The sequence below is a fragment of the Piliocolobus tephrosceles genome, chromosome 5 (genome assembly GCF_002776525.5).
Source record: "Piliocolobus tephrosceles isolate RC106 chromosome 5, ASM277652v3, whole genome shotgun sequence".
Classification (NCBI taxonomy): domain Eukaryota; kingdom Metazoa; phylum Chordata; class Mammalia; order Primates; family Cercopithecidae; genus Piliocolobus; species Piliocolobus tephrosceles.
This window is the reverse complement of record NC_045438.1, coordinates 58,328,081-58,342,998: the sequence shown is the minus strand read 5'-3', so window position 1 is coordinate 58,342,998 and position 14,918 is coordinate 58,328,081. Positions and strand designations below refer to the sequence as shown.

Genomic DNA, 14,918 nt, shown 5'->3' with positions numbered 1-14,918 from the left:
GGAGGTGAAGGGGTGCAATGAGGAGCCTTGCTCGGAGAGTGCCAGTTCTACCCAACTTTCTGGTTTAGAAGAGCAGGCTTCTTCTTCCTCCGGCTGCTGAGTCCAGGAAACTAGGACTAAAATCTGGAGAAGGCAATGTCCATTCATGCGTGAGGTCTGGTTCAATTCCATAAATCCTCCTCAGATGGGAGAGAGGGATCACTCACCTACAGTTAGTTACAGCAGTGTCAGGATCAGAGAGGAGGTGAAACTTAACTGCTCTTTAGACTAAACCCTCCTAAGGTGTTTGAAGTTTTTCTTTAGCCTTTGATGAAATATATCATTCATTCATTCATTTAAAGAGCCAAGGTCTCACTCTGTCACCCAGGCTGGAGTGCAGTGGTGCGATCAGAGCTCACTGCAGCCTTGCAACTCCTGGGCTCAGGGATCCTCCTGCCTCAGCCTCCTGAGCAGCTAGAGCTACAGATGTCCGCCAACACGCCCAACTAAGAAATACATCTTCAACGATCTAAGGTTTTCCTCTCCTGTCTCCATGGTAGACAGTCATGCCCAGCTGATGTGATCTCCTCTACATTTCTAAACTGGGCTAAGCAGCTGCCCAACAGCGTCAGAGACGCTTCAAACCGGGACACAGCTGGCCACACACTCCAGGCCTGCCTGGCTTCCTGGCTACTCTTCTCAAGAGAAGTCTTCCATCCCCTTCTAAAATTAGTATTGAAAATATTATTACTAAATAATTCCTCACTTCCTGGTTTGATTCTGGTACTAGAAAGAAAAAACAACTTAAAATACATGTTAAACATGAAAATGAATAAACAGCATTATCAAATTATGATCTAATGCAATTAAATTCCCAATTGTACTCCAAAACATATTTTAAAACTACTGAAAGTTTTCCATTAAAAGCCAAAAATGCTTCGATACTGGAAGTGACGTGTATAAAATCTGAGGATTTTTCTCTTGCTTTTTTCTGCTACCATTAAGTAAAAGCAAAGGCCCAGGCAGACATAGTTGCAGCTAACTACAGATTCACCCTGATTTCTACAGCAATTAATTAAACCAAATTCATGCCAAAAGACATTTTAACATTTTCAAAATGTTATTTTTCTTCATTCTTCAATGAGTCTTTTTTTCTATTTTTTTATTTTAAAAAGCTTTCAGGAATAACGCCACCAAAACACACAATAAACTGAAACTGTTAATGCAGCAAATTACACCTATATTCGAAAAGAGTGCTGAACTTTGACTATACTAGTTTTTCCCTCAAGGGAGAAAAAGGGAACAGAGAGAGGAAGGTCACTACTCCTCATTCCCATCCTCCTGGCATCAGTCATCCCGCCAGAGCGAGCGCAGGCAGGCTGATAGCTCCTGCAGTCTATCTAACCTCACCTCTGTGCTCCCAGAACCGGCCCCAACACAAGGTTAGAAGCCCCAAGTCAACAATCAGAGTCTAGGAATAGGCCTTGCTCAGTCACTAAGTGACACACAAGTTGTCTCCAAGGATGCTCACGAGCTCTTTAAACTTAAAAGGAAATTTCCCTCAGCAATGGTTCAAAGCCTGAGACAACCACATACAGGGTAAGCAAGAAGAAAGAAAAAGATTCAAAATTCAAACATAACCCAAGGCTTCACGAATAATATCCTTTAAAACAAAGAACAACATTAATTAACTACATTCTGGTTTTTATTGAGTTAATTAATAGACTGTGTTAATATCTAAAAACTAAGCAATTAATGGCAACAAACTATATACGTCCTTGTCTTTGCTCTATTAATAAAATCTCAAAACAAGTGAAAGGAACACTTCAGTGGCTTTCCACAGGCCTTGTAAGGTTAATTTTCCCCAAAACTCTGCAGGATTGGCTTATAAATTAAATTCTGGTCTTATTTCTACATAAGAAACAGATGTGCATAATATAAATAACAATATAAGGAACTGTTTACCCCACAATGGATCACAGCCTCTGTCCTTAATGTGACTTCTGTGTTCCTTCAATGGCTTGAGTGGCATGCTGTTACAAGCTTTAATTCAAAAATATATTTCACTATGTTTTTAGCTTTTAAAAAAGTATTTTTCTAAGTTAAGCCCCTTTGAAATATTTTGCTTATTATGTTGATTATGATGGATATTTTATGTTAAAAAATTCAAACTTATTTCACCCCCATGTTCCAGTACTATTTCCTTCTTTTCCAAATGATTGCCCATGTGCCAAATACTTTCAGTTCAATGCTGATCACAAAGATGTCTGAAGAAAGAGATATTTTAGAAAATATAACTTAAACACCCATCTACCTACTCTCATAAAAGTACACTCAGATTTCCACTTGGTCCAACTACCAAGTGATCTACTGCTAGAAGTTAACTGCTAAACTAGTATTATTTTCTGTTTTAAACGATATTGAACAATAAATAACCTCATTTCATTTTTAATCACTGAGGTAAAGGCAATATAAATCAATAGTTCCCACCATAATTAATATGCTCCATCTAAATGACCTTGACCTGTTAACTGACCTCATTGTCTAGTTCGGTATCTCTCAGGAATGGGCATCCCCTTTATTCTCACTAACTGGGAACCGGCCCTACCCCAGGATCACTTCTTCTCTCACCAGCAAAGTCTTCCTCATTCTTCCAGACCTCCTCTGAGACACTTTTACTGACAATATCTTCTCCTAAGCCTCACAACACTAGAATCACAGCTTGAAACACACCCCTCCCAAGGCACCGTCAACCCTCCTCTTCACCTGGGGGCTCCTTTAGGTCAACGACAACGTCTGTTTCAATACTAGATTCCCACATGCAAAACAGTCCCAAGCCCAAAGCAGCTCATAAAATGGTTTATGTTTTACTTGTCCAACAGACCTGAGGTAAGTAAGTACACTTTCATAATATCCATTATTTCCCTTAAGAATCTGAAGCAATTCTGTCAGCTTGAAGAGTAACTATACCTATAAAAGCAAAATTTGAAATTATGTCACTGCTTTACACTAAGGTTTTTAAAAAAGATCCATCCTCTCAAAAAAAAAAAAAAAAAAAAAAAATGGTGACTTCTTAAATGGGGTTACTTCCTACAAAAAGAAAAAGACTCTTCTGGCTATGAGGGCACAACAGTGTCCCTTAAAGCCATGAAAACAGACAGGGTTGTGCAAGGATGCCAACTGTCCCAGACCAGCAGAAGACCTAGGTCACAAGAAAGGGTACTGACAGACAGCTCCCTGTCTGCGGCCAGGCAGCTCTCTTTTGAGTTACCTGATTCTTGGAACACTGGCCTTGACATTTAACACACAACACCTGACAGGAGACGATGGGTGAAGGTTCCTCGAGAAATGTGGGCCTCAACAGGAAAGGGGGTCTCTTCCAGTATCTTAGGAGACTGAGTCTGATGCAGAAGAGGAGTCAGAGGTAAAAGGCAAACGATTCTCAGTCTAAAGGTACTAGGAGGAGAGAGAAAGGTCATGAGAGTTTGCCAAGAGGGGACAGGGAACCAGGAAGCAGACCTGCACGTGATGCATCGAGACCTGAAAATGGTGAAACATAAGGCAAGCAGAAACGTTAGAGCAAAACAAAACTAAAACTAAAACGCAGTATTAAAGGAGTTTTCCCCTTTTATACAAAAGTATTAAATCTCGGATAATGAAGTCTGAGGAATTAAGCTAGGATGTAAAAATAGTTTAAAATGGAAGCAACTTCTGCAAATAGCTTTTTTAAAAGGCCTTAAAAATAGATACTTTTTAAAAGAAGGAAATGATGAGTGTTGGGTAAATAAGATATCTGATGAAGGCACAGTATGCACCTCTGATGTCCTAGTTATCCTCTCTCTACAACAGGAAGAATAAACCGGGCCTACGCACTCCAGTTCTAATTCTGCCCCCTAAAAAGAGCAGCAGAGACAAGAAATGGTGATGGTAACGAAAACGTAAACAACAAGAAGTTGTGGAATTTATGGAGCCACAGTGTCAACAGTAAAACAAAAAAATTACCAATGTCCAACTGTGTACTTCTTCCTGATACAATCGAGTTTCCACGATCTGTTCCACCACTGTAACACATCACCTAAATCCATTCGACTTGCAAATTCTGTGAGGTCTCTTTAATTCTGTTGGTGCTCAGAAAAAAGTTAAATCCTCACTAAAAATAAAACTTAGAACCATTGGAAAATATAGATTAAAATTGGGGGAGGGCATAATTTGTTAAAACCTTCTAGAGAGGAATTTGATGTAAAAAAAAAAAAAAAAAAAAAAGGCAGGGGGGGCTTTTTTTTTTTTTTTTGAGACGGAGTCTCGCTCTGTCGCCCAGACTGGAGTGCAGTGGCACAATCTTGGTTCATTACAACCTCTGCCTCCCAGGTTCAAGTGATTCCCCTGCCTCAGCCTCCCAAGTAGCTGGACTACAGGTATGCCTCTTGTATTTTTACTAGAGACAGGGTTTCACTATGTTGGCCAGGCTAGTCTTAAACCCCTGGCCTCAAGTGATCTGCCTACCTTGGCCTCCCAAAGTGCCGGGATTTCAGGAGTGAGCCACTGAGCTGGCCCAAAACCAAATCTTTAAAATGTGCCTGTTTTTTTCTTTTTTTTTTGAGACAGAGTCTTGCTCTGTCACCCAGGCTGGAGTGCAGTGGCATGATCTCAGCTCACTGCAACCTCTGCCTCCTGGGTTCAAGTGATTCTCCTGCCTCAGCCTCCTGAGTAGATGAGACTACAGATGTGCGTGACCACACCTGTTTAATTTTTTATATTTTTAGTAGAGACAGGGTTTCACCATGTTGGCCAGGCTAGTCTCGAACTCCTGACCTCAGGTGATCCACCCACCTCGGCTTCCCAAAGGGCTGGCATTACAGGCATGAGCCACTGTGCCTGGCCTAAAATGTGCCTGTTCTTTTGCCCAGCACTTCTATTGAAGAAGAAAGCCTGTTTGCTCACATACACGCATCTATACTGCACAAAAGAACCAGCTATGAAAGCATTCAACAAAGCACTATCTGCAATTCCAAAGTAATCACAAAATTTAAATACCCAGCAGTAAACATTTATCTTCTTCAACACTGTAAAGTATATTTACTATGTTTCAGCAAATAAAAAAGATTTTTTGAATGATTAAATCAACAATTTTCAACATGTTTACTAAGTTTCTAGTTTGTGCAGGCATTGACCTAGGTGCTGGGGACACAACAATGACAAAACAAAGTCCTTCCACTCATAAATCTTATTTTCTTAAGGCGAAACCACACACAATATTAAAAAAAAAAAGAAAAGAAAAAGAGTGGGCTTGACAGAGAAGAACCAAAGATGTCAAAGTGTCAGGAAGGATGGATTGACATACATATTGTTGGGATGGGGGAAAATATAGACAGGGCAGGTTTGTGGATAAAGGGCTGAGTGGCCAGAGGCCTGCTTTGTATATACTGATTTTCCCAAGCCTGCTGGGCGTTCAAATTAGTGATTACCTGCAGGAGCTGGACATACATAGATGTAGAAAGGACAAGACAGGTCCAAGTTGCAAAAGTACATATGAAAGTCACAAGCCTCCAGATACTTAAAGCTTTGAGAGTAAAAGAAATCATACAGGTAAGGTGGGTAGAGCTACAAAAAAAGAGGGGCTAACACTGAGCCCTGGACATGGGCCAGTATTTGGAGGCCAGAGAGATAAAGAAAATCTAGCAAAGAAAGGCAAGGAGCGGCCACAAAGTAGGAAGAGAGCCAGGAGAGGGTGGCGTCCCAGGAACCAGGCAAGACAGGTGCTCCAAGGAGGAAGATACCATCAACTGCGTGGAATGCTCATGACAGGCGAAGGATGGAAGGAATGACTATCACCCATCGGCTGAATGGGTGATAGAACATCCCACAGAACACTGGAGGCTTTGAAAAGAGCTGTCTCATACCGCATGATCTCACTCAAATGTGGCCTCTAGAAAAGGTGATCTCAGAAGTGGAAAATGGAATGGGGGCACCACGGGCTGGGAAGGGCTGGGAGTTAGGGAGTGGAGAGTGGAATGGGGGTACCATGGGCTGGGATGGGCTGGTTGTTGGGAAGTGGAGAGTGGGATGGTGGTTCACGGGCTAGGGCGGGCTGGATTTTGGGTTTTTGGGAAGTAGAGAGTGGGATGGTGGTTCACGGGCTGGGGTGGGCTGGTTGTTGGGAAGTGGAGAGTGGGATGGAGGCATCACGGGCTGGGATGGGCTGGGAGTTGGAAGGAGTTGGAAGTAGATAGTAGGATGGTGGTTCACGGGCTGGGATGGGCTGGTTGCTGGGAAGTGGATGGTAGGATGGTGGCTCACTGGATGGGCAGGGGTACTGGTTATTGGGAAGTAGAGAGTGGAATGGGGGCATGACGGGCTGGGAGTTGGGGATGGTGGCTCACAGGCTGGGGCAGGCTGGTTGTTGGGAAGTGGAGAGTGGGATCTTTATGTTTCAGCAAATAAAAAAGATTTTTTGAATGATTAAATCAACAATTTCCAACACGTTTACTATGTTTCTAGTTTGTGCAGGCATTGACCTAGGTGCTGGGGACACAACAATGACAAAACAAAGTCCTTAGTAGGATGGGAAGTCCCATAGTAGGATGAGAAGAGTAAGTTCAAGAGATCTATTGTACAACATGGTGACTATAGTTAGTAATATATTGTATTCTTGAAAAATGTTGCCAGGCGCAGTGGCTCACACTTGTAATCCCAGCACTTTGGGAGGCTGAGGCGGGCAGATCAGGAGGTCAGGAGTTCAAGACCAGCCTGGCCAATATGGTGAAACCCTGTCTCTACTAAAAACATAAAAAAATGAGCCAGGCATGGTGGCGGGCGCCTGTAGTCCCAGCTACTCGAGAGGCTGAGGCAGAAGAATGGCGTGAACCCGGGAGGCAGAGGTTGCAGTGAGCGCTGGTGGCGCCACTGCACTCCAGCCTGGGTGACAGAGCCAGACTCCGTCTCGAAAAGAAAAACGTTGAGAGGATATAAAGTGTTCCTACCACAAACATGGTTAACTATGTGAGGTAATGTATACGTTAATTAGCTAGATGTATTCATTCTACAATGTAGTATATATACTTCAAAACATCACATTGTACACAGTAAATAATACAATTTTACCTCTCAATTTACAAAGAAAGTGGAAAAAAAAAAGAAAGTATGAAAAGAGTTGTTTCAATAGAATAGTTGGAAAAAAAGCCTAGATGGAGTAAATTCAAGGGACACTAGCAAGTGGAGAGCACCAGAAAAGAGAAAAACAGGCTTGTGGTTTTGGTCAAGAAAGGTGTTTTTGTTTTGTTTTGTTTGGGGTGGGAGAAATGGTGGCATGTTTAAATGCCAATGGGAAGGACAGAGAAATGGATGGTGTGGGGAAAAACCAAGAACTTGAGTGGACCAGGGGCACAGGACAGCCTTCCAGAGGAACAAGGAGATTTCTGGCAGAGTGTGTACATCACAGAAGGCAGACGTGATATGCAGACACAGGCTGGCTGGTACCTGTAAGTTCTCCTAATTGCTTGTGTTGATTTCTTCAATGAAACAGGAAGCAGCCTCACTAGCTCAGAGTGAGAAGCAGGGCTTAAGCCTTTTGGGTTTGAAGACAGACGGGGATTTGAAATAGCCTTAGGGAAATGCAAAGTTACAAGGCAAGATGATGTAACATCAGTGGTCACCAACTCAAAGGAATAGCAGGGTCTTCCTCCCTCTTTCCCCATCTCACTCACTGGAGTGGGCATGAAGGTGTATTTCATCAGGCTTGCATAAATAGGTTTGTAAGATGGGGCTGGCAAGTATTTAAGAGTACATGCAGGAGAGTGAGGGCGAGTATAATGATGGGCTTGGAATTTTAGTTGGGTAAGGAAGAAAGTGATGACAGGAGGGGCATGAGAAACAGTTAAAAAAGAAAAAGGATTGACTGACTGTTTCATTTAGTTTGAAGAACTGAGCCACCATTTTAGATATTTTGATCAATAGAGACATAGAGAGCACCTATCTGCTATACCACTGGAACGGGTAATTCCTTACATTGTATAATAGGTAACGTGGAATCCTTTACATAACATTTAAGAATATTATATATGTGCTCCATGCTTACGTAGACAATTTAGAAAATACAAATAAGGCAAAGGAAAAGAAATCTTTACTTTCTTACCAGTTTTTACTATGTATTTGTAGTTTATTTACAAATTTATAACATTTCCAGACTTTTGGGTAACTTACCTTTTCTTTTTACCAACTCTGTGAGCATGTTATTTAAAGTGGTCTTCTATACTTTCATTTCTATAATCACTGTTGTGTGGTGATTGAGCCCATGGACTCTCTGCCCGCTGGTGGTTTTGAGCTATTCGTCCCACACATCTGTAGCAGCCTCATTTGCACCTACGGAGTCCATGGCTACCACACACCCAGGCACAAGCCTCTGACTCCCTCACAAACCTTCTAATGGAGAAGAGCCTAAGCATTTACTTAAGAGAAACACAAACGTGTTATAGGCGGCTTTCTGTCCTTTCCTACCTCTTCCCAGTACACTCAGGGCATTATACTCATGGTTGAAATTTTATACATAGGTAACTCACTTTACGTAGGAATTTCAGAACCATTAAGGACATATATAACACATGTAGTGACAGGATTTCAAGGGAGCAGTTAGTTGTCACAGGGACACAGAAATGCATTTAAACAGTGGCTGTAGGATAGGAATGCTAGCTTATCTTGCAACGTGTAAGAGTGACTGATAGAAAAGATCAGCATGCCACAGCCCACACTACTTTCAAAAGTGCCAACATTCAGGTATGTTTAAAAACAAAGAAAAAAAAAAAAAAGCTGATTATTTAGCTGAGTCTAGAGCGCAACACCATTTTGCAAATAAGAACAAGGTGTTCTTAAAATCATCTTATGACATAATAAATCTTCCAGAAACAAAGCCATCACATACATTGAGGGAAGATTATACTTCATTTTGCACAGACAGAACTTTGCCAACAGTTGCTCACCATTTCAAAAGATGACATCACCACTGACAACCCTGTTTGAGACATCTGAGTTGCCAATACAACATTCCTGTATCAATCTCATTCTGTAGCTGTCAAGTTCAGTGATCACACATATACATCAAGCATCTACTCCACAAGTCTTCTAAAGTAGTATGCCTAAACATTTGCTTAATCAAGCATACAATATTACAAACTTCTTTCTTTTCACTTTCCATAAACAGTTCATGCATTATTCTAATTTTGTTTAAAATTTTGTGTGTGGAGAGTTCACATTATCTAAGACCTTTATTTTAAAAGAATAAAGGAGACACTAGAAAAGTTTGATTCAAAACAATGAGAAGGTATTATCTATACATTCTAAATGATCTATCATAAATATTACATATTGGTATGGTTTCCAATTGTATAAAGGATACCAAAGAAACAACTAGAAAATATGAAACTACCAGTTCCAGCAGTATGGCGGAATAGATGCTCTAAATAGCTATCGATTGAAAAACCCGAAATAGTGGATAAAACGCCTTTTCTAACCCTTTTTAAATGAATCCCAGACTTGCCATAAATGTGAGTGACACAAAGAACACCCAGAGAGCAAACTGAGAACAGAGAAACCAAGAGAGCGGTAGAAGCTGACTTTTGCTATAGAGTCTAACTTTCCCTTTGACGACTATACGAGGAACAGGGAAAGGAGAGGAAGTCCAGGGCCTGCCAAAAGGGAGTAAAATACAAGACAATACCTCTCAGTTAAATTAAGGACCAAGAAGGGCTATACCCATCATTTAAGAGCTTGCAAACCCACTAAACAGAAAAGAGAAATACCTTTCTTGAACTTCATATGCTGAGGTAGGAGGACTTTTTGAAGTGGCTCCTTTAAGAAACAACAACCACAAGCTAACCATCACCAGGGTATCCGGTCAAAATTAACACTTCATGGTGTGGTCTACAAAACCTCAAGAAGATATTCCATTTAGAACGGCCCCAGAGACCATCATCACCTAAACCCTCTAATCAATCTTAACTTCCCCGTTGTGGGACAACCAAACATTACGCTCCATCTGACACAATAAACCCACAGCATTGCCTCTGAAGCTTCCAGAACAAGTCAGTCAGAAATGATGGATAACAACCACCCCAGACTCAGAGGCCTAGGGTCACCAGCATGTGTTGTGCTCACCAATGTAGTTTGTGAGGAATCTGGACAGCGTACAAAGGGAAGCTTTATCTGTCCATCACAATGTCTCTTCAGCCTCAGCTGTAGCTGATGGTCACAAGAAAGGCGGGGGCTAGAACCACCTGGAGGCTCTTCACTCAAAAGGAGGATCACAGACCCATCCTGTGAACAAGGGCAGGCCTAAAACGTTGGGAACATAATTTACAATGACCACAGACAAAATGTTTATCTTCAAGCCTGTGGATCTAACTTGCAACGTATAGGAAAGAGATGAGCAAGTTAAGCCACATCAAGAGAAAATAAGCAGATAAAGTCATTCCACAGGACAGCTGACCCAGGATTTTCAAGACGTCAAAGCACAAATTTGGGGGAGGAGAAACTGTCCTAGATAAAAAGGCTTCAGAACCAAATCAATATAATAAATCTTGTTTAAATTTTGCTTGAAACAAATGATATAGAAGGGTATTCTGAAGACAACTGGGGCTATCTGAACATGGCTAGGTTTGTAGACAAGTGGAATTATATTTAATTTAATAAGATGTGGCGACAGCGCTGCTGTTATATAAGAAACACCCTTGTCCAGACGCGGTGACTCCCGTCTGTAATCCCAGCACTTTGGGAGGCCAAGGCGGGCGGATCATGAGGTCAGGAGATCAAGACCATCCTGCCCAACATGGTGAAACCCTATCTCTACTAAAAATACAAAAATTAGCCAGGCGCGGTGATGCGCGCCTGTAGTCCCAGGTACTCGGGGCTGAGGCAGGAGAATTGCTTGAATTCAGGAGGCAGAGGCTGCAGTGAGCTAAGATTGCACCACTGCACTCCAGCTTACGCGACAGAGCGAGACTGTTTCAAAAAAAAAAAAAGAAAAAGAAAACGAAGAAAAAAAAGAAGTGCCCTTACATTTCATACACACATACAGAACTATTTTGCAGAGAAAAGTTGTATCTGTGACTTAAAATACTTAGAAGAAAGTCGGAAGAGGAGGAAAAGACGAGACAGGGAAGCAGATATGGTAAAATATTGGTAATATTAAAACCAGGTGAGGGCATAGGAGTGGTCATTACATCATTCTGTGTATCTGTACATTAAGAATCTTCTTGTAATAAAACTTTCACAAAATCAAACACAAAACATTGTTCAAGAAGACTGGTACCCATTGGCAACTGGCAAAAGCAAAGACCCATCAATCCTTCTGAGGGAACAGAATGCAAACCCAGGCCTCAATAAAACTGTCTTCAAAAAAAATAAGGAATGAAGAAAAAGAAAAAAATTCTAGAACTAAAAGAGAACAAAAATGATGCATATCAAAATTTGAAAGATTCAGCCAAAGCAGTACTTAAGAGAAAAAATTTTAGTCTCATATTTAGCTTCATCAACAAAAAAGGTTCAAATAAGCATTCGCTTGAGTGGGGAAGAGGGGGGGGAAGAACAGCAAAATAAACATCAATAAAGTAGAAAGCAAGACATAATCAAGGCGAGAGAAGAACTTCATTAAGTTTGTTTACAAGGACACACGATAGAGACAATAAAGACCAACTCACTTTGGAAAGGGTTTTATCAAGAAAAAAAGATGAAAAACCATTATGAATTAAAATGCCTTAACTATGGATGGTACAGAGATTAAAGTAATAAAGACTATTACGAACTTAATGTTAATAAAGTTGAAAAATTATATGAAATGGACAAATTCTTATGTATAGGAATATATATGGCAATACTCACACAGGAAGAAATTTTTAACTTGAATATGCCTATATTAACAAAAGAAATGCAATCAAAAATTTTAAATGGCTGGGCACAGTAGTTCATGCCTGTAATCCCAGCACTTTGGGAGGCCAAGGTAGGAGGATCACTTGAGGCCAAGAGTTTGAGACCAGCCTGGGCAATAGAGCAAGACCTCCTCTCTACTGAAAAAAGTTAAAAAATCAGGGATAAGACAAAAGGTAAAAATCAAGAGCTATACAACCCTTTATAGCTTTATAAACACTTTTACCAAACATTCAGAGAACAGATAACAACACAAACTCTTTTAGTAAACTAAAAAAGGGACTCGTCTTCTTTTTTTTTTGATACAGTCTTGCTCTGTCGCCCAGGCTACAGTGCAGTGGTGCGACCTCGACTCACTGCAACCTCTGCCTCCCAGGTTCGAGCAATTCTCGTGCCTCAGCCTTCCAAGCAGCTAGGATAACAGGCGTGTGCCAACACACCTGGCTAATTTTTTTTGCATTTTTAGTAGAGACGGGATTTCACCATGTTGACCAGGCTGGTCTCGAACTCCTGACCTCAGGTGATCTGCCCTCCCAAAGTGATGGAATTATAGGTGTGAGCCACCACGCCTGGCCTCCAATTCATTTTCAAAGCTCAAAAAGTACAGATACCAAAATCTAACAAGGATAATTACAGTTCAATCTAATTCATGAATTTCTGATTCAAGAAACCTAAAACGAATGTTAGTAAACTGAATCCAGTGATGAATAAAAAAGATAACATATCATGAGGCTATGTTTATTATAGAATGCAAGTTTCATTTGATACTTAAAAGGTAATTTATCTCCAAAACAGATTATAAGTAAAAACAAAGTGATCATCTCGATACCTACAAAAAAGACAGAAGATAAAATTCAGTATCCACTCATGAAAAAAATCTCTTCGCAAACTAGAAAATAAGGGAACTTCCTTAGCCCAACAGTGGACAGCTACAAAAAGAAAGGGAAAAGAGAAAAGAAAGAAAAGAAAGGAGAAACACTGTATTAAATGATGAAATGCTAGAAGGCTTCATTTAATCAGGGATAACACAGGAATGGCCAGATGTTTGAAGAAATGTGTACAGAGGAGCCAGTCTGTAGAAAGGCAAAAAAGTAGGAAGGCAGTGATTTTTTACAGTTTATTTTAATGAAAAAAACCTCAGACTTCACAAATCACTAGAATTAGCAGAATTCACAAGAATTTAAAAGGTGGCTGGATACACAGACACAGAAAGTTAATATACAAAGTCTGTTACAACTGTATACACCAGTAACAATGAGAAAATGTAATTTTTTAAAGGATACAATTTACAATAGCAACAAAAAATAAGGTATATAGGAATAATCCTAACAAAAGCAACACAGCAGCCATTTTTTGAAGAATATTATAAAATAAATTTAAAAGTACCTAAACAAGTGGAGAGATGGAAAGCTATTCCATGCAGGAGAGGCAGGGATGGTGGAGTGGAAATGTGCGAAGGCAAGCAAAGGAAAACCAGGCAGAAGAGCGAGCAGACTGCACAGTTCCTATAGCACAGCAACAGTGCCTGAAACAACAGGTGCCTAGGGCCACTTGTTGACAACAAAAATGACAAACCATCCCCGCTTCTTTTTCTAAGTGGCTGCTGCTTTTTTTTTTTTTTTTTTTTTTTTTTTTTGAGATGGAATTTCGCTCTTGTTGCCCAGGCTGGAGTGCAATGGCGCAACCTCAGCTTATCACAACCTCCGCCTCCCGGGTTCAAGCGATTCTTCTGCCTCAGCCTCTCGAGTAGCTGGGATTACAGACACGCCTCCACGCCTGGCTAATTTTGTATTTTTAGTAGAGATGGGGTTTTTCCATGTTGGTCAGGCTAGTCTCGAACTCCCGACCTCAGGTGATCCGCCCGCCTTGGCCTCCCAAAGTGCTGGGATTACAGGCGTGTGGTGGCTGGTGCTTCTTTAGCAATGACAACCCTGCCCCACTTCAATCCTCCTGTCTCCTAGATAAAAATTAAAATACCTAATCACAAAAGTAGCCCCAGCTTCTTGAGAGCAGCCAGTTGAGGACCACCCCTTAAGATGCCACCCCCTCTTAGAGTCATCTAACACATACCCCAATCCTCCTACAGCCCCACCTTCCCCTTTCCACAGTGCTCCTGGGGCTCCTCAGGACTGCATCCTCCCTGGCCTGCAGCCACCTGAGCTAAACAAACCCATCTTTTTATTACAGGGATATTTCTCATCTTCGGTCAGCGGGCTCCAGAAAGGAAAAAGCTATTCAAGTAAAGTGCTTCTGCGTGTCTTATCGTTATTCTTTTCTAAGTACCCTGTTTCACAGAAGATCCTATTATAACAATAACAAAAGATAAAATTCTTAAAACATAGCGTGATAAAAAAGAAAAAGTTTATGTGAAAAAATAAGCACATACAAATAGCAAAAGGAAAAAGAAAACCAACAACTGAAAAAGGATAATGAGGATATACTAACCCTATCAGATACTAAAAGACAATAGAGAAACAGTACAGTACTAATGCATTAATAGAAGAACCAATGGAAAATAACAGAAATCCCAAAATGACCCTAAACACCATATACCTAAGGAAATTCAGTTAATGATTTTACTGGCATCTCCAGTTGATGGGGAAAGATAGTTGCAATGGTTAATTTTACACGTGATCTTGGAAGGTACTGTAAGTGAAATTAACAATTTCAACTGGAGACTGTGAGAATAACAGATTGCTCTCCATAATGGGGGGGGGGGGGCCTTATCCATTTAGTTTGAAGGCCTAACTAGAATCAAAAGACCAGCCCCATCTAAGCAAGAAGGAATTATCCAGCAAGCTGCCTTTGACTTCATCAGACCATCGGCTCACCACCTGCCAGTCCATACTGCAGGTTTCGGAAATGCAAAACTCCATAAGCATATGAGCCAATTCCTTATAATAAATCTCCGCGCACGTGTGTGTGTGTGTCCATGCGCACGCACGTGTGAGCACAATTGATTCTATTCTATTATTCTATTCTATTGATTCCTCCTCTGGAGCTAATAACTCATATTACAGACAAAG

At 40.9% G+C, this 14,918-nt stretch overlaps 1 protein-coding gene across 5 annotated transcripts in view; it reads right to left on the bottom strand.

Moving 5' to 3' along the window:
- ARID1B (AT-rich interaction domain 1B) overlaps positions 1-14,918 on the bottom strand; it is a 440,617-nt gene that overhangs the window by 296,558 nt on the left and 129,141 nt on the right. The window lies entirely within an intron of this gene.